Source organism: Suncus etruscus, chromosome 17 (genome assembly GCF_024139225.1).
Source record: "Suncus etruscus isolate mSunEtr1 chromosome 17, mSunEtr1.pri.cur, whole genome shotgun sequence".
Taxonomy (NCBI): domain Eukaryota; kingdom Metazoa; phylum Chordata; class Mammalia; order Eulipotyphla; family Soricidae; genus Suncus; species Suncus etruscus.
This window is the reverse complement of record NC_064864.1, coordinates 53438-73705: the sequence shown is the minus strand read 5'-3', so window position 1 is coordinate 73705 and position 20268 is coordinate 53438. Positions and strand designations below refer to the sequence as shown.

Genomic DNA, 20268 nt, shown 5'->3' with positions numbered 1-20268 from the left:
ACCCAGGACATTTTGTTCTTCACTCTGCAGAGTCAGGCTCCTCCCTGCAGCCGCATTTCTCCTCAGTAAACCAGGTGCATTTCCAGAGCCTCCTTGTCTGTGGTCCCATGGCTTGTGGTTCTAATTGGGAAACAGGAGCAAAGGATCTTTCTGGAAGCCATAGTTGCTGGGAATTGGCTCATTTTCTTTCCTTTGGGGAGTGGGGTGGGTCATACACGGTGGCATTTAGGGGTTACTCTTTGCTCTGCTCTCAGAAATCGCTACTGGCAGGCTCGAGTTACCATATAGGATGCTGGGATTTGAACCAGGGTCCGTCTGGTGTTGGCTGCATGCAAGGCAAATTTCCTACCTTTGTGCTATCACTTCGGCCTGAGTTGGGTCATTTTGAGGTCAAAATCCCCAGGAGGGATTTGTTTGAGAGTAAACCATGAGTGTTGATATCCCCAATCAAAGGTTTGATTCATTCAGTGGACCCTGAATATACCTTCCCGCTGCTGGTATCCTGGGCAGAGATGGGCTCTGGCAGCAGGAGGGGCTAGTGTGTGTTTTGCATTTTGTGCCACATCCAGAGTTGCTGTTTCAGGTCCTTTTGGCTCTGTAGTCTTGGTTTCACCCACCAGTGCTCCATGAATCTAATGCACCAATTGGCCCTAGTATTTAGCAGCACCTTCAAGGACCTTCTTGAATACTATCGGCATATCATGTTCACTGATGAGGCTTTCTAGCATGATGTCTGGAAACTTTCTCCTCTGACTGGAGAGGTACTCAGTCCCTCTAGGACCCAAAGGGATCCTATCTCCCCCCTAAGACCACCTCTTTTGTGTGCTTAGGGCTTGGTGACCTTCCCTGATGTGGCCGTGAGCTTCTCCCCGGAGGAGTGGCCGTGCCTGGACATCTCTCAGAGGACTCTCTACAGGGATGTGATGCTGGAGACCTACGAGCACCTGCAAGCAGTAGGTGAGAGCTGCCCTGGCCCTAGATAGCTGCTGTGGGCTACAACCTAGGGTGAAAGGAGGTGCCTGGGGCCGGAGAGATAGCATGGAGGTAAAGCGGTTGCCTTTCATGCAGGAGGTCATCGGTTTGAATCCCAGCATCCCATATGGTCCCCCGTGCCTGCCAGGAGCAATTTCTGAGCCTGGAGCCAGGAATAACCCCTGAGCACTGCCGGGTGTGACCCAAAAACCAAAAAAAAATATATATATATATATATATAAAAAAAAAAAAAAAAAAAAAGAAAGGAGGTGCCTGGATCTGTATGGATATGGGCTCAACCAGGGACATGATTCTGCTGAGCCCAAGGTTAAGCCCTTCGGTACTGTTTTTTTTTTATTTTGTTTTTGTACCACACCTGGCAGTGCTCAGGTGTTTCCCTGGCTCAGTGCTCAGAAATTGCTTCTGGTAGGTTTGGGGGACCATATGGGATACCAGGAATTGAACCTAGGTCTGTCCTGGCTTGGCCTCCTGCAAGGAAAATGCCCTACTGCTTTGCTATATATCTCTGTTCTTGCTTCCCTACTGTTCTGACCCTCAGCCTCTGATTTTATTTCTTAGATGAATCCAACTTTATATTTGTAAATGTCTTTTCAGCGGCTAGTGATATACATTGTTCATAGGGTTTACCATATCTGGGCCAAAGTGGATTTGATCCCCAGCTCTGCATATGCTCCTTTAAGCCTGACAGGTGTCCTCTGTGTCCTGAGCACAGACCCAGAAGTCAACCCTGATTACTGTGGGTTTGGCCAAAAGTGATATGATTTCATGAACTATGTGATCTTAGCCACTGGACTCAGATTCAAGGATCACTCCTGACAGGTTTCAGCATCATCTTGGTTACCAGTGATCATCCCTGGGTTGTCTTGTTTTTGGTCACGTGCTCTCCTTTATGCTATTGTTTCAATCTTAATGAGACTGCAAAACTTATAAGTGAATTAATTTCTTCTCATGATTTCAAAAGTTCCACTCGATAGCAGATCCTGGGGTCTCCCCAGTGCTTATTGGGACATTATTTTGGGCTGATATCAAGTCTGATGTTCCTGCATGCAGAGCATGTTACCCAATACATTGTGTCCTTTCTTGGGCCACAGACAATTCGACTTTTTTTGTTTTTGTATTTAGACAATTCAGGCAGTCCAGTGGCTTTTGCTCAAATATGCACCCAGAAATTCCTTCTGGTGGGGCTTGGTGGAAGCTCTATGGTTCCTGGGATTGAATCATTGTCAACTCTGATCATGTCACATGCCCTAATTTCCATAATATCTGTCTAACCTCTCCTTTTTAAGACATCCTTTTGGATGAATGTCTTTCTGTACGGGAGATACATACCCAAAAGAAGGTTTGTCTGGTCATATGGCAGCTCAATTTTGAGGGTATTGAGAACCCTCCATACAGTTTTCCATAGGGTTGGACCAGGCAGTAGTCCCACCAGGCTTGGAGATTTCCTTCTGACCACATCCCCGTCCGTAGAGATTGTTCCCAATATTTTTTAATATATACTATCTTCTCTGGTGTAAGATGATGTCTTATTGTTTTCTTGATTTGGATTTTCCTAATGATAATTGATTGTAAAATAAAATCCACAAATTGTGAGATCACCCCTTGCATATATATCTAACTCTCATTGGAGAGGTCTTAAGCAGAGTAGCGGCAAAGAAAGAACCCAAGCTAGTCCGGCAAGAGTAATGGCTTCTCCCTCTTGGTCTCTGACAGAACTAAGCCAGAACTCCATTTTCTTTTATTAAACCAATTCCCTATATACCAAGAGGGGGAAGGTTGAGAGTAATCCAGGTGGGATGTATATTTCAAAGAAGAGATTTGAGGGAAAGAGGAAGATTGGGGAATGCCTTTGTTTTGGGTTAATAGCTGTGTGTCACATTTTAATTCCACCCTTCCTGTTTAGAACACAACAAAAAGGAAAGCTGTAAGTTTTGTTCTGTCTTTCTCCACCAGAGGAAGGAACTCTACATCAGTAGTTATAAAAAATGAGTATTTTGCAATAGGCATAGTAAAAGTTGGCTATAAAAGCATCATAGGTCAGATTGTGCATACATATTCTCAAACAATCCACTTTTTCCATTGTTTGTCTTATGCATATCACAAAATTTTATTTCATAGACTTTCTAAACATAAACATTAGTACCTTTCTACAGATACACTTCATTTGAAAATTCTTAAACATTCTTACACTGTAATACAAGCCTAAAACATTTGAGTTTCTTCTCATATACATCTCTAAACAAAATCACAAGAACATTTCTGCAGATATATAGTTTAAAAATAAGTTTGCTAAATAAGAGTATAATGTTATAATGTTATATAAGAGTATAATGTTATAAGAGTATAGTGTCAAAGTTCCTTTTGCACAGACTTCTGTGGACAAAGACATTAGAACATTTTTGCAGACATAATTTGTGAATAAATTACTAAATAATATGCACAAACATCACAGCAATTAGCAAACATTCACTAGGGTAGCTGAAAACTTTTAAAAATGTAACATTTTGCATTTCTTTGGAACTATGCAAACTGATATTAAACCACTAAAGTTGAATGTAAATTTTTCTGTTTGCACGGGCCATAGAACAAAATAGAAGCTATTAGAATCTACAGATAGAACACACAGTTTAATCAGCAATATAATGACCGATGCAAATAGGATCAAGAAATTAACCTATAAGAATGTTGCAGAGGTTCTGAAAGCAGATTCTCCCCAGTAAGGTCTTCTGCTGGGCTTGGATCCTCCATCTTCTGTAGTAGGCTGCTGAGGTCATCTGGGATGGAAAAGCTGTCGATTCCTGAGCTGGAATCTGGGTGGTGGACCCACTCATCTCCATGCTATTATTAATGTCTTCCTCAAATGAAACTTTTTCTTTGATTTCCACCATCAGTGACCTCGATATGTTGGGTGGGTCAAGGTCCTCACACAAAACACTTTGGTAGAAGGAAGGTGGTGTTGGGCCCCCCGAGACCCCAAACCCCGAGGTGCTGCACGACAAAGAGGCAGAGGCAGTGGTCCAAGACAGCAAGGCTTTGATTCAAGCTAGCCTGGGTCGGAGACCAAAATGGAACATCTCCAACCCCGAGTTTAGGGGAGAGCAGGGTTTTATACTTTTCAGATCATTCCATTACATCTTATCAGTTGCACAAAAGGTGATAAACATAAATTCTAATTTACCCCATACAGTCCCTTTTCCTGGCACCTGCTTGTCATTCTAGAGATGTGACTATATCTTTTCTTTGAAACGTCACTGATGCTGGTACCAGTAATTGTTTTATTGGCCCAGCTGTCAGGGGTCTCAAAGTGGCTGGACAGTGCCTTTAGCACCGGGGGCGGGGGGGGGGGGGGTCCTAGGAATGGAAGTGGATTACTTTTGTCACTAAACTGCAGGAGTCCTAGAGGTGCCTGGGGCGGTGAATCCTAGAAAGCAGATGGGGAGGGGGGGGGTGGGCAGTTTTGCTTGGTCAGGAGAATAATTCATTTATGACTTTAGTCACATTCCCCCTTTCATTCCCCCTTTTGGTTTTAGGAAAGTTCTAATCCTAGAACATATGCTCGACCTCAGGAACCATCTGGTACTGTTGTTTTGGGACCAACAGTTTCACTGCACTTATTCTTTGTTGTACAAATTCTACGAGCTTGTTAATTATGCAGGGCCCTACTATTAGCAAAATAAGGAATAAGATTATGGGACCAGCTAGGGTCCATAGCAGTGTAGTTAACCAGGGTGACTTGTCAAACCAGTTCTGAAACCAGCTTTGTAGTGCTCATCCAGTCTCTTTCTTTTTTTTCTTTTTTCTTTTTTTTTTTTTTGTTTTTGGGCCACACCCGGCGGTGCTCAGGGGTTACTCCTGGCTATCTGCTCAGAAATAGCTCCTGGCAGGCACGGGGGACCTTATGGGACACCGGGATTCGAACCAACCACCTTAGGTCCTGGATTGGCTGCTTGCAAGGCAAACACCGCTGTGCTATCTCTCCGAGCCCCCAGTCTCTTTCTTAATTGTGCCATGGAATCTTTAACTATCCCAGAATGGTCAGTGTAGAAGCAGCATTTCTCTTTAAGGGCAGCACATAGGCCATTCTCTTTCATGAACACCATGTCCAGCCCTCGTCTATTCTGGAGCACCACTTCTGACAGAGAGGTAAGCGAGTCTTGAAGTTGACAAATAGTGAACTCTTAAGCTTTTAGATCTTCTTTTACAGCAGCCTTTAACTGGACCAGTCCCATGTCAGCCTGCACTAGAGCAGCAGTACCCATTCCAATGCCAGCTGTTACCCCCATTCCGAGGATGAATGCAAGAGTGAGGGAAACAGGTTCTCTAGGATACCAGGTGGAGCAGGAGAATAATTCATTTATGACTTTAGCTACAGTTTCTCTTAACCCTTTCAGTGGTAGGGTCTCAGTCTCTGGGATGCTGCTCAGAGTCTTTAACTCTTCCCTTCACTGCCTGCTTCTGCCTGAAAGGGTCTCTAATACATTCAGAACAGGGGCAATGTCTACTGATGTTCCGGTGATGGGAACTGTGCACTCAGTCCAATTCAAGGAGGCCGTCATAGTGATTATTCACCGGAGGGTCAAGGCACCATCCTGTTGTCTCTCAGGTCCCTGGGTCCTGGGTCTCTGTTTGGAGGCCAGGTGTAAAATAAAATTTCCAGTGTTGTGAAATCACCCCATGTACCATAATTCTACTTGCTCCCCATGCAGACAGGTCTGAAGAAGCAGGTGAAGAAATAAAAAACCCAAGCTAGTTAGGAGAGAGTAATGGAGTTAGTGGCTGCTCATGATCTCTCCCGTGGTTTCTGCCAGAGCCAAAAGCCAGAACTCTTCTTTATTTCATTAAGCCAATTCCCAGTACACCAGGAGAGGGAAGGTGGAGAGTAATCTAGGTGGGATCTACATTTCAAAACAGATTTATGGGAAAGAGGAAGGTGGGGGAACACCTTTGATTTGGGCTAATAGTTGGGTGTCATCTTACAGTTTTGGACATTTTTTTGTTTGTTTTGGGCCATACCTAGCGAAGCTCAGGGGTAACTCCTGGCTCTTCCTTTAGAAATTGCTCCTAGCAGGGTTGGGGGACCATATGGGATGGCGGGTATCAAACCTGGGTCATCCAGGGTCGGTTGTGTGCAAGGTAAATATCCTACTACTGTGCTATCACTCTGGCTCCTTTGGACAGTATTTTAAATAGGATAGACTCTTTGATCTCTTTCTCCCCTGAGTCATTATTTGTATAAAGGAATGCAGCTGTCTTTTGTGTATGTAGTTTGTAGCTGGTCACTTTGCTGTATTGGTTTATTGTTTCTTGGAACTGTGTGAACTCTTTAGGCTCTTCTGTTTATATCATCTTGTCATCTGCAAATATAGTTTCATTTCCTCCTTTCTGATTTGGATTCTTTGATTTCCTTCTCTTGTCTGATTGCTTTTATTTGGACTTCTAATACTATGATGAATAAGAGTGGATGCAGAGGACATCCTTGCCTAGTGCCTGACCCTAGTGGAAATGCTTTCAGTTTTTCACCATTAAGAATAATGTTAGGAGTGAAAAATTGTGAGTGCTGCCTGTGTGTGTCTGTCTACTGTCCTGTTGTGTGAACCTCTTGGGAGTGGGCCGAAAAGAGGCTTCAGAAGAGCACGGCCGCTCCGCTTCGCTACTAGGTCGTGCGCTCTTTCTAAGAAAAGAACACCATCGTAACAAGAAAAAAATCACACTCAGAACTGTGCTGGATCACTGAAGCCCAGCATTTCTCTCTGGACTGTCTTCTCTGTTGCGTGCTTGGGCCTAAGATTTGATCCTGTGTGAGGCTTCATCCACAGATGACTCCCCTCGCTTGGAGGCAGGTCGACTCATCCAGAAAGGGCGGAGCCAGAGGAGTGTGGCTGCCTGCATCATTTAGCCAATGAATACCACCACAACACGTAGAAAAACCCACAAGTGTGACAATGGGGAAACAACGCAGGCCAGCATCAGACATAGAGAATGAAGATGACAATTCTGATGACCAGATAATGAACAACAACTAATCAACCTCTAAGATAAGGACTTCAGACTAGCAATATGGAAGATGCTCAACGAACTCAAAGAAACCATGGATCGAGTTGAACAGAACACTAATAAGAACCAAGAAAATATGAAGACAGAAATCACAAAACTCCAAATTGAAATAACATGTCAACTAACAGGCCTGAAAAAGTCAGTAAACGAAGTGAATGACAAAATGGATAAGCTCTGGGACAGGGTATCAGAAGCTGAGAATAGACTCGGTGCTGTGGAAGATGAGATAAATAACAATTCCATACAGCGGGAGAGATTGGAAAAAAAACTTAAAGCGAATGAACAGACAATGGAAAAAATAGTCAAAGAATGGGAACAGATGAAAATAGAAGTCTATGATAAGCTCAACAGAAACAACGTAAGAATCATTGGAGTCCCAGAGACCCAGGAAGAAAATTTCCAGGAAGAATCAATGGTCAAGAACATCATTAAAGAGAAATTTCCAGAGCTAAAGAATATATGTGATCACTGCATTTTGAAGCTGCTGAGTGAGTACATTCTAGGGCTGCGGGATAGCTCTGCCCAGCTGTGCCTTTGTTCACTCTGAGGACTGTCAATTAGAGGCAGCAGAAGAGCGCGGCCGCTTCACTTCGCTTTGTGACCGCGCACTCTTTCTAATCAATGAACCCCACCACAACACGCAGGAAAAAACACACTACAAGCGTGACAATGGGGAAACCTTGCAGGCAAACACCATCCACAGAGAATGAAGACGAAAGCTCGGATGACCTAATAAATTCCAACCACCTGATTAACCTTTCAGATAAGGAGTTTAGAATAGAAATATGGAATATGTTCGTAGTACTCAAAAAGAGCATAGATCGATCTGAAGAGAACACAAAGACAGAAATCAGAGAACTCCAAACTGAAATAACAGATCTGAAAAACACAGTTGCTCAACTGAAAACCTCAATGGATAGCCTCGCCAACAGGATATCAGCAGCTGAGGAGAGAATCGGGAGTACTGGAAGATGTGATGCAGAAAAACTCAACACAACAGAAGAAATTGGAAAAGAACCTTAAGACAAACGAACAGGCAATGGAAAAATTACTCAAGGCATGCGAACAGATGAAAATAGAAGTCTTTGATAAACTCAACAGAAACAACATAAGAATCATTGGAGTCCCAGAGACCCAGGAAGGAGATCTCCAAGAAGAATTAACTGTCAAAGACATCATCAAAGAGATACTCCCAGAGTTAAAGACTACATGCAATCAAATCCTGCATGCACGAAGAATACCAGCTAAAAGAGACCCAAAGAAAAACACCCCAAGACATATCCTCGTTACAATGACAAATCCCATAGATAGAGATAGAATGCTGAAAGCAGCAATATCAAAAAGGGAAATTACATTCAAAGGAGCATCCCTAAGACTTATAGCAGACATGTCACAAGAAACTCTCAAGGCCAGAAGACAGTGGTGGGATATTGTGACAAGACTGAATGAAATGAATGCCTCACCGAGAATACTGCACCTAGCCCGACTCACGTTCAGGTTTGGAGGAAGAATACACAGCTTCATGGATAAACAACAGCTCAGAAACTTCACAGATGATAAACCAGCCTTAAAGAAAAAATTGACAGGTCTACTCTAAGACAAGAGAGACCAACAAACACAGCAAACTTATCTACAAAGATGACATTAAATCCAATGACAATCATCTCCCTCAATGTCAGTGGACTAAATTCACCAATTAAAAGACACAGAGTGGCAAAATGGGTCAAAAGGATGAATCCAACCTTCTGCTGCCTACAAGAAACACATCTGAATAGTCAGAACAAACATAGACTCAAAATCAAAGGCTGGAGGAAAATCATCCAAGCAAACAACACCCTCAAAAAAGCTGGGGTGGCCATATTAATATCTGATGACACCAACTTTATACTCAGAAAAGTGGTAAGGGACAAAGATGGACACTATGTACTAATCAAGGGATATGTGCAACAGGAAGAAATCAGACTATTAAACATATATGCACCCAATGAGAGACCAGCAAATTATCTAATACAATTACTGACAAATCTGAAAGAAGAAATCAATAATAACACAATCATTGTGGGAGACTTCAACACGGCCCTATCAACACTTGATAGGTCAACCAGGCTGAAACCCAACAAAAACATACTAGCCCTGAAAAGAGTTATGGAAGAAAGAGGACTAGTAGATATATACAGGACACTCCATCCCAAAAAACCTGGATACACATTCTTTTCCAATGTACATGGGTCATTCTCCAGAATAGACTACATGCTGACACATAAAACATGCCTCCATAAAATCAAGAGGATAGAAATCTTGCAGGCTACCTTTGCTGACCACAAGGCTCTGAAATTAGATGTGAACTACAAAGCCACACAGAAGAAAAACTTTAACAATTGGAAATTAAACACCCTGCTACTGAACAACCAGTGGGTTCGAGATGAAATCAAAAAGGAAATCAAAACTTTCCTGGAAACAAATGATAATGAAGACACAAACTGCCAGAATCTATGGGACACAGTAAAAGCGGTCCTGAGAGGAAAATTTATAGCTCTACAAGCACACATCAGGAAGGAAGAAGGAGCATACCTGAATAACTTAATGGCACAGCTTAAAAAATTAGAAAATGACCAACAAAAGGAACCAAAAATAAGGAGAAGGAAATAACAAAGCTGAAAGCAGAACTCAATGAAGTGGAAAACCAAAAAGCAGTCCGAAAGATCAACGAAAGCAGAAGCTGGTTTTTTGAAAAAATAAACAAGATTGATAGACCATTGGCAAAACTCACAAAGAAAGAGAGAAATCTGATAACCCGTATTAGAAATGAAAAGGGGGAGATCATAACAGATATTGCAGAGATCCAAAGGGTAATTAGAGACTACTTTGAGAAACTTTATGCTACAAAACATGAGAACCTAGAAGAAATGGAAAAATTCTTGGACACTTATAACCTTCCACATTTAAGTAAGGAGGATGTAGCATATCTAAACACCCCCATCACTACTGAGGAAATTGAAACTGTAATCAAACATCTGCCCAAAAAGAAAAGCCCAGGCCCAGATGGTTTTCCTAATGAATTTTTTCAAATTTTTCAAGAAGAGCTACTACCAATCCTAGCCAAGCTCTTCCATGAAGTTGATAAAACAGAAACACTCCCAAATAGCTTTTATGAAGCCAACATCACCTTGATACCAAAACCAGACAGAGATGCTGCCAAAAAAGAAAATTACAGACCAATATCCCTGATGAATGCTGATGCAAAGATCTTCAACAAAATCCTGGCAAATAGGATCCAATGCATCATCAAGAAGATCATACACTACGACCAAGTAGGTTTCATCCCAGGAATGCAAGGATGGTTTAACATCCGTAAATCTATTAACATTGTACACAACATCAACAACAAGAAAAATATAAATCACATGATCATATCAATAGATGCAGAGAAAGCATTTAATAAGGTCCAACACCCATTCTTGATCAAAACTCTCAGCAAGATGGGAATGGAAGGAACCTTTCTCAATCTAGTTGAAGCCATCTACCACAAGCCAATGGCAAATATTATCCTCAGTGGAGAAAAACTAAAAGCCTTTCCTCTAAATTCTGGTACAAGACAAGGCTGTCCTCTCTCACCACACCTCTTCAACATAGTACTGGAAGTTCTTGCTATAGCGATCAGGCAAGAAAAAGATATCAAGGGAATCCAGATAGGAAAGGAAGAAGTCAAGCTCTCATTGTTTGCAGATGACATGATACTCTACTTAGAAAACCCTAAAGACTCTACCAAAAAGCTTCTAGAAGCAATAGATTCATATAGCAAGGTGGCAGGCTACAAAATCAACCTACAGAAATCAATGGCCTTTTTATACATCAATAATGATAGGGAAGAGATGGAAGTCAGGAAGGCAATCCCATTCACAATAGTGCCACACAAACTCAAATATCTTGGAGTCAACTTGACCAAAGACGTGAAGGACCTATACAAAGAAAACTATAAAGCCCTGCTCCAAGAAATAAGAGAGGACACACGAAAATGGAAACACTTACCCTGCTCATGGTTTGGCAGATTAACATCATTAAAATGGCAATACTCCCCAAAGCATTATACAGATTTCATGCGATCCCTTTAAAAATACCCATGACATTCTTCAAAGAAGTGGATCAAACACTTATGAAGTTCATCTGGAACAATAAACACCCTCGAATAGCTAAAGCACTCCTAGGGAAAAGGAAAATGGGAGGCATTACTTTCCCCAACTTTAAACTATACTAAAAAGCAATAGTTATCAAAAACAGCATGGTATTGGAATGAAGACAGACCCTCAGATCAGTGGAATAGGCTTGAGTTCTCAGAGAACATTCCCCAGACATACAATTAACCTAATTTTTGACAAAGGAGCAAGAAATCCTAAGTGGAGCAGGGAAAATCTCTTCAACAAGTGGTGCTGGCAGAACTGGTTAGCGACTTGCAAAAAAGCGAACATAGACCCCCAGTTAACATCATGTATGAAGGTAAAATCCAAATGGATTAAAGACCTTGATATCAGACCGGATACCATAAGGTATATAGAACAGCACGTTGGTAAAACACTCCATGACATTGAGACTAAGGGCATCTTCAAGGAGGAAACTGCACTTTCCAAACAAGTGGAAGCAGAGATTAACAGATGGGAATACATTAAACTGAGAAGCTTCTGCACCTCAAAAGAAATAGTGCCCAGGATACAAGAGTCACCCACTGAGTGGGAGAAACTATTCACCCAACACCCTTCAGATAAGGGGCTAATATCCAAAATATACAGGGCACTGACAGAACTTTACAAGAAAAAAACATCTAATCTCATCAAAAAATGGGGAGAAGAAATGAACGGACACTTTGATAAAAAAGAAATACAAATGGCCAAAAGGCACATGAAAAAATGCTCCTCGTCACTAATCATCAGGGAGATGCAAATCAAAACAAGGATGAGATACCACCTCACACCACAGAGATTGGTGCACATCACAAAGAATGAGAACAATCAGTGCTGACGGGGATGTGGAGAGAAAGGAACTCTTATCCACTGCTGGTGGGAATGCTGCCTAGTACAGCCTCTATGGAAAGCGATATGGAGGTTCCTTCAAAATCTGGAAATTGAGCTCGCATTCGACCCAGCTATTCCACTCCTAGGGATATACCCTAAGAACACAAGAATACAATACAAAAACCCCTTCCTCACACCTATATTTATTGCAGCACTATTCACAATAACCAGGCTCTTGAAACAACCAAGATGCCCTTTAACAGACGAATGGCTAAAGAAACTGTGGTACTTATACACAATGGAATATTATGCAGCCATCAGGAGAGATGAAGTCATGAAATTTTCCTATACATGGATGTACATGGAATCTATAATGTTGAGTGAAATAAGTCAGAAGGAGAGAGAGAGAGATGCAGAATAGTCTCACTCATCTATTAGCTTTAAGAAAAATAAGTCATATATGTAACAATCCTCAGAGACAATGAGAGGAGGGCTGGAACACCAGCTCACTCCATGAAGCTCACCACAAAGAGTGGTGAGTACAGCTATAGAAATGACTACACAGAGAACTACCATAATCAAGTGAATGAATGAGGGAACTGGAAAGCCTGTCTGGAGTACAGTTGGGGGTGGGGTGGGATGGAGGGAGATTTGGGACATTGGTGGCGGGAATGTTACACTGGTGATGGGTGGTGTCCTTTATATGACTGAAACCCAAACACAATCATGTATGTAATCAAGGTGTTTAAATTAAAAAAAAGGAAAAAATAAAAAAATATAAAAATATATATGTGATCAAATCCTGCATGCTCGAAGAGTACCAACCAAGAGAGACCCCAGAAAAAATACCCCAAGACACATCCTAGTTACAATGGCGAATCCCAAAGATAGAGACAGAATTCTGACAATAGCAAGATCAAAAAGGGAAATTACATTCAAGGGAGCAGCATCCTTGAGATTTACAGCAGACCTGTCACCAGAAACACTCAAAGCCAGAAAGCAGTGGTGGGATATTGTGACAAGACTGAATGAAATGAATGCTTCACCTAGAATACTGTACCCAGCAAAATTCACTTTCCGGTTTGACGGAGAATACATGGTTTCACAGACAAAAAAACAGCTCAGAAAATTTACAGACTCAAAACCAGTCTTAAGAAAAAAACTGAAAGACCTAATTTAAGACAAGACTAACCAAAAGACACACCAAATTTCGATATAAAGATGGCATTAAATCCCAGGACAATTCTTTCTCTTAATGTCAATGGATTAAATGCATCAGTTAAGAGACACAGAGTGGCTAAATGGATCAAAAAACTCAATCCAACCTTCTGCTGCCTACAAGAAACACACCTGAATAGTCAGAACAAACATAGACTCAAAATAAAAGGCTGGAGAAAAATTATCCAAGCAAACAACACCCATAAAAAAACTGGAGTGGCCATACTAATATCAGATAATGCAAACTTTATACTCAGGAAGGTTGTAAGGGACAAAGATGGACATTTTATATTAATCAAGGGGTATGTAGAGCAGGAAGAAATAACTTTCTTAAACATATATGCACCGAATGAGGGGCCAGCAAAATATTTAATACAAATGTTGACAAATCTGAAAAATAATATCAATAACAACACAATAATTGTTTGGGACCTCAACACGGCTTTGTCAACACTGGATAGGTCAACCAGACTGAAACCCAACAAGAATATACTAGACCTGAAAAGAGAAATGGAAGAAAGAGGCCTAGTGGATATATATATAGGACACTCCATCCCCAGAAACCTGGATACACATTCTTCTCCAATGTACATGGGACATTCTCCAGGATAGACTACATGCTGGCACATAAAACATACCTCCATAATATCAAGAGGATAGAAATTTTGCAGACTACCTTCGCTGACCACAAGGCTCTGAAATTATTTGTGAATTCCAAAGGGACACAGAAGAAAAACTTTAACACCTGGAAGTTAAACAGCCTCATACTGAATAACCAGTGGGTCCGAGATGAAATCAAGGAGGAAATCAAAAGGTTCATGGAAACAAATGACAATAAAGACACAAACTATCAGAACTTATGGGACACAGCAAAAGGAGTACTGAGAGGAAAATTTATAGCTTTGCAAGCACACATCAGGAAGGAAGAAGGAGCTTACATGAGTAGCTTAATAACACAGCTAATAGAACTAGAAAGTGCTCAACAAAAGGACCCAAAAATAGGTAGACAGAAGGAAATAACAAAGCTGAGAGCAGAAATCAATGAAGTGGAACCCCAAAAAACAATCAGAAAGATCAACGAAAGCAGAAGTTGGTTCTTTGAAAAAAGAAACAAGATTGATAGACCACTGGCAAAACTAACAAAGAAAGAGAGAGAGAAACTTGATAACTCGTATTAGGAATGAAAAAGGAGAGATTACTACTGATATGACAGAGAATCAAAGGGTAATCAGAAAGTACATTGAGAAACTCTACGGCACTAAAAATGAGAACCTGGAAGAAATGGATAAATTCTTGGACTCTTATAATCTTCCATGGTTGAAGGAAGAGGATATAGCATATCTAAACACCCCCATCACTATTGATGAAATTAAAACGGTAATCAAATGTCTGCCCAAAAACAAAAGCCCAGGCCCAGATGGATTCACTAATGAATTCTTTCAAACTTTCCAAGAGGAACTACTACCAATCCTGGCAAGACTCTTTCATGAAATTGAACAAACGGAAACACTTCCAAATAGCTTTTATGAAGCCAACATCACCTTGATACCTAAATCAGACAGAGATGCTACAAAAAAAGAAAATTACAGACCAGTATCGCTGATAAATACAGATGCAAAGATCCTCAACAAAATCCTGGCAAATAGGATTCAATGCCTCATTAAGAAGATCATCCTCTCTGATCAAGTAGGTTTCATCCCAGGAATGCAAGGATGGTTTAACATCCGTAAATCTATCAACATAATACACAACATCAACAACAAGAAAAATAAAAACCACATTAAAATAGATGCAGAGAAAGCATTTGATAAGGTCCAACACCCATTCTTGATCAAAACTCTCAGCAAGATGGGAATGGAAGGAACCTTTCTCAATATACTTAAGGCCATCTACCACAAGCCAGTGGCAAATATTATCCTCAATGGAGAAAAACTAAAAGCCTTTCTTCTAAATTCTGGCACAAGACAAGGCTGTCCTCTCTCACCACTCCTATTCAACATAGCACTGGAAGCACTTGCTATAGCGATTAGGCAAGAAAAAGATATTAAGGGAATCCAGATAGGAAAGGAAGACGTCAAGCTCTCACTGTTTGCAGATGACATGATACTCAGAAAACCCTAAAGACTCTACCAAAAAAGCTTCTAGAAACAATAGACTCATATAGCAAGGTGGCAGGCTACAAAATTAACACACAAAAATCAATGGCCTTTCTATACATCAATAGTAATAAGGAAGGAATGGACATTAAGAAAACAACCCCATTCACAATAGTGCCACACAAACTCAAATATCTTGGAATCAACTTGACTAAAAATGTGAAGGACCTACACAAAGAAAACTATAAAATTCTGCTCCAAGAAATAAGAGAGGACACACAGAAATGGAAACATACCCTGCTCATGGATTGGCAGGATTAACATAATCAAAATGGCAATACTCCCCAAGGCATTATACAGATTTAATGCGATCCCTCTAAAGATACCCATGACATTCTTCAAAGAAGTGGATCAGGCACTTTTGAAATTCGTTTGGAACAATTAACACCTTAGAATAGCTAAAGCAATCATTGGGGAAAAAGAATATGGGAGGAATTACTTTCCTCAACTTTAAACTTTACTACAAAGCAATAGTTATCAAAACAGCATGGTATTGGAATAAGGACAGTCCCTCAGATCAGTGGAATAGGCTGGAATACTCAGAGAATGTTCCCGAGACATACAATCACCTAATTTTTGATAAAGGAGCAAGAAATCCTAAATGGAGCAAAGAAAGCCTCTTCAACAAGTGGTGTTGGCACAACTGGCTAGCCACTTGCAAAAAATTGAACTTAGACCCCCAGCTAACATCATGTACGAAGGTAAAATCCAAATGGATTAAAGACCTCGATATCAGACCCAAAACCATAAGATATATAGAACAACACATAGGCAAAACACTCCAGGACATTGAGACTACAGGCATCTTCAAGGAGGAAACTGCACACTCCAAGCAAGTGAAAGCAGAGATTAACAGATGGGAATATATTAAGCTGAGAAGCTTCTGCACCTCAAAGGAAATAGCGCCCAGGATACAAGAGCCACCCACTGAGTGGGAGAAACTATTCACCCAATACCCATCAGATAAGGGGCTAATCTCCAAAATATAGAAGAAATTTACAAGAAAAAAAGTCTAATCCCATCAAAAATGGGGAGAAGTAATGGACAGACACTTTGACAAAGAAGAAATACAAATGGCCAAAAGACACATGAAAAAATGCTCCATATCACTAATCATCAGTGAGATGCAAATCAAAACAACTATGAGGTACCACCTCACACTCCAGAGAATGGCACACATCACAAAGAATGAGAATAAACAGTGTTGGCGGGGATGTGGAGAGAAAGGAACTCTTATCTACTGCTGGTGGGTATGCCGTCTAGTTCAACCTTTATGGAAAGCAATATGGAGATTCCTTCAAAAATTGGAAATCGAGCTCCCATACAATCCAGCTAGACCACCCCTAGGAATATACCCTAGAAACAGAAAAATACAATACAAAAACCCCTTCCTTACACCTATATTCATTGCAGCACTATTTATCATAGCAAGACTCTGGAAACAACCAAGATGCCCTTCAACAGATGAATGGCTAAAGAAACTGTAGTACATAAACACAATGGAATATTATGCAGCTGTCAGGAGGGATGAAGTCATGAAATTTTCCTATACATGGATATACACGGAATCTATTATGCTGAGTGAAATAAGTCACACACACAGAGAGAGAGAGAGAGAGAGAGAGAGAGAGAGAGAGAGAGAGAGAGAGAGATGCAGAATGGTCTGACTCATCTATGAGTTTTAAGAAAATTTTTTCCTCAAATGCAGTTTGAACTATAAGGTGATCTTGAGCCTCTTGTCCTCTGTAGGAATGTCCTGTTTAAAGGGGGTCTGTCCCAACCCTCTTCAGGGTGGGATAGACTCTGATTTCCAGAACTTTTATAGGTATAGAGAGGAAAGACCAGAATGTGGCTAGTTGGTGTTGATCCAGGGTCTTGTACTGGTAGCTAGTTGATTCCTAGAGTAGGTGCAGAGAACCATGCTGATCCCAAGGTTCAGGAATAAATGATGTTCAAGTCAAATCACCAAGGAAAATATTCAGAGTGCAATGCCCCCTGTAGGAAATAATTGAGTTTTCATCCCTAATGGATAATAACTCCTCTTAGTATCTAATGTTTTACCCATTTTAATGCGCCTATGCAAAAGAAACGGTGCCATAGGATACTGTTAACCAACAGATCTTATCCTGGCTCTATCAAAAGCACAAAAAGACTTCAAGGGTACCTTTTCTACTCTTTTCTAAGAATTTCTACTAGCATATCAAAATAAAAAGGGAAAGATGATATACCATAGAGCAGATGCATATTAAAGAGATACACTTAAGAAGTATACAAGGAAGTTGTACATATCCCCTAAGTCTTGTGAGATAATCTAAGGAGAGTAGCTAAATTCTGGGTCCCAAATGCAGTCTACAATGCAGTCTTGTGGAGTCTGGAAAATGACTCACAGCATTCATAGATCAGGAAATGTCCTAGATCAGAAGATTTCTTTAACTGAAACCAGTTGTGAACAATAGTCTGGTGAACTGAAGTAGTAGAAATTGACCACCAGCAGATGATTTACAGTTCAAGAACTCGAGTAACTTCCATAGCAGCAGCAGACAGAATGATTACATTGATCAGGAGACCTTCATGTAGAATGAACCATGAAGAGGATCATGAGCAGTTTACATGCTAATGGTGCTGCCGAGTCCTGCTTTCCATGCAGTGTGTGATCTGCAGCAAGTTCAGCTGGGTTGATTTATATAGCTCCTACAAACTTATACTGGACCGGTTCCATAGATACCAGCAATACCACTGTGGCAGCAGTGGTATCATCTTCTTCTCAGGAAAAAGAGATGGTTTATACAAGAAGGAAAGGCTAAATATAATATGAATAGACATTACATATAATATGACAAACATTAAATATAGAGGTCGCCACTGCACACACACTCACACTCACATAATAGGTTAGTCAAAAGTCCTTCAAACATCTGCCCTTGTAATTAAAGCATTGGATGTTCATCCCTCATTTTCGCAACCATAGCCACAATGAGTTATTAATGGCACCCAGATTGGTGCTTCCAAAACCTCCAATTCTTTTCTTACCTGATTTCGTTGTCTTGACATTTGGAACCATCACGAGCTGAGCTATTCCTTCACCTTTCTTAGAAGTCCAAGTAACCAGTACGCTAATAGTCACAATTACTTCTTCCATTGAGTCTGAATCAATGACACCATTAATGACTGAGATTCCCTTGCGACTGAGGCTGCTCCTGCCAAAAATCAAAACGATTGCATTTGGGGTGTTGGGCCCACATTACCTGTTCTCAACATATGAAGACATTGTCCTGGGTAGATAGTAATGTCTTCTGGACATATTGTGTCCAGATTGCTGCTTCCTTCGGTTGTGAAATTTAGATTATTTACAATGAAGAATTTTCTTGGGCTGGGCTGGGGAGCATTATGTTCGATGGGTTTTGCCCCTGATTTTGAGGGGGCCGAGGCAAGCCCTGATACACATTTCCCTGGGGAACTGAATTTAAAAGGAGTTGGCGATTTCTTTTGAAATGCCCAGGCTTCCCACAATGGAAATAAGTTACTCTGCCTCCTGGGGGTTTTGTGTTCAAACTTCTCCCCAGGTTGTTATCAATGTGGTGTTTGGACTGTCAGTCTTGTGTCCAGTGACGTGCCCAGTGATGCCCTTTACCACATTTTGGGCAAAAACCTGGTTTCCTGAATGTGTTTGTTCCATCTGGGAGAAACTATAATGCCCTTAGTTACTGTAAAAGTTTGTACAGGGTTTGTGTGAGATGGGGGTTGAGTTATATTAACTTGCACATTCTGACATGTTACGAGAAAATCGTTCATATCAGCTTTATCAATCAGAGGCAATGATACTGATTTGCAAGCTCTACTTGCATTGTGGTAGGCCAAATTATTTTCAAGAAATTTTCTCACTTGCAATTTAAGTGCATTCTGGAGCCTTCCCCACAAACTACATATGGTTCAGGATTGCCTTGTGTAATTTTAAGAAAATTCCCTGAATATATTCTCATGAATCAATCTTTTCCCATGAGGATAATGCAATTTCCTTAACTATATCCAAAATTTCCTTTGGTAAAGCAGCTTGAACTTGAACATTTGAATATTGATTTTCAGCCATCATTAGTTCATAAGATAGGGTCACCCCTGCCACCCTTTTTTTAGTTCCTTCTGGGCTAAAGTTCTTGGCTTTAACTCCTGTGTAAAACATGTCCCATTGAACCCACTGAGATGAAGTTAAATGTTGCAAGTCAGCCTTTGATGGGGCTGACTGATGGAGAGATGGAGGATGAGGTCTTTCTCCCTCCAGCTCGGAGCAAGCGTCTGCCACCCTGTTCAACCAGCGGTTCTGAGGTGAATGTGGTGGGTATAAAGCTAACAGGCAGTCAGGCTTCTGAAAATATCCGCTTTATTCAGTAGAAATGGCTGAAGCCAAAAGCCCCAGAATCAGTTCCAGAAAAAAAGCCCTTGCCTTCCACAGACCCTTGCTTTTATACATGAGAATCAGGTACCACCCGAAGGTGGGAGCAGAATGCCAGGTCACACCCTAGGGTAGAGCACAATCACTGATCAGGGTAGAATCAGTAACATAATAATCCCATGAAAATGTTTACATACACAACAGTTAAACACATTTTTACTATTTTTTTTAAATCATGCAGAACCCAAACTGATTTTTGACACCAAAATTTTAGTAACTCCATGCAATATGGTAATGTAGGGTTGTAATCTTTACATGACTTTAAACTGATCTATGTCTTCCATCTCCAGGGGTTCATATAATGAGACATTTACTCCAGGTAAAGGGGCTGAGCCCGTCTTAGGAAAATTACTCTGAATAGAGTGCTGGACCTGGCTCCGGAAGTGGCATGCGT

General features: G+C 40.9%; 1 protein-coding gene across 1 annotated transcript in view; it reads left to right on the top strand.

Moving 5' to 3' along the window:
• Positions 1 to 20268, top strand: part of LOC125994994 (histone-lysine N-methyltransferase PRDM9-like) — a 60924-nt gene that overhangs the window by 19112 nt on the left and 21544 nt on the right. The gene's annotated exons all lie outside the window — the stretch shown is intronic.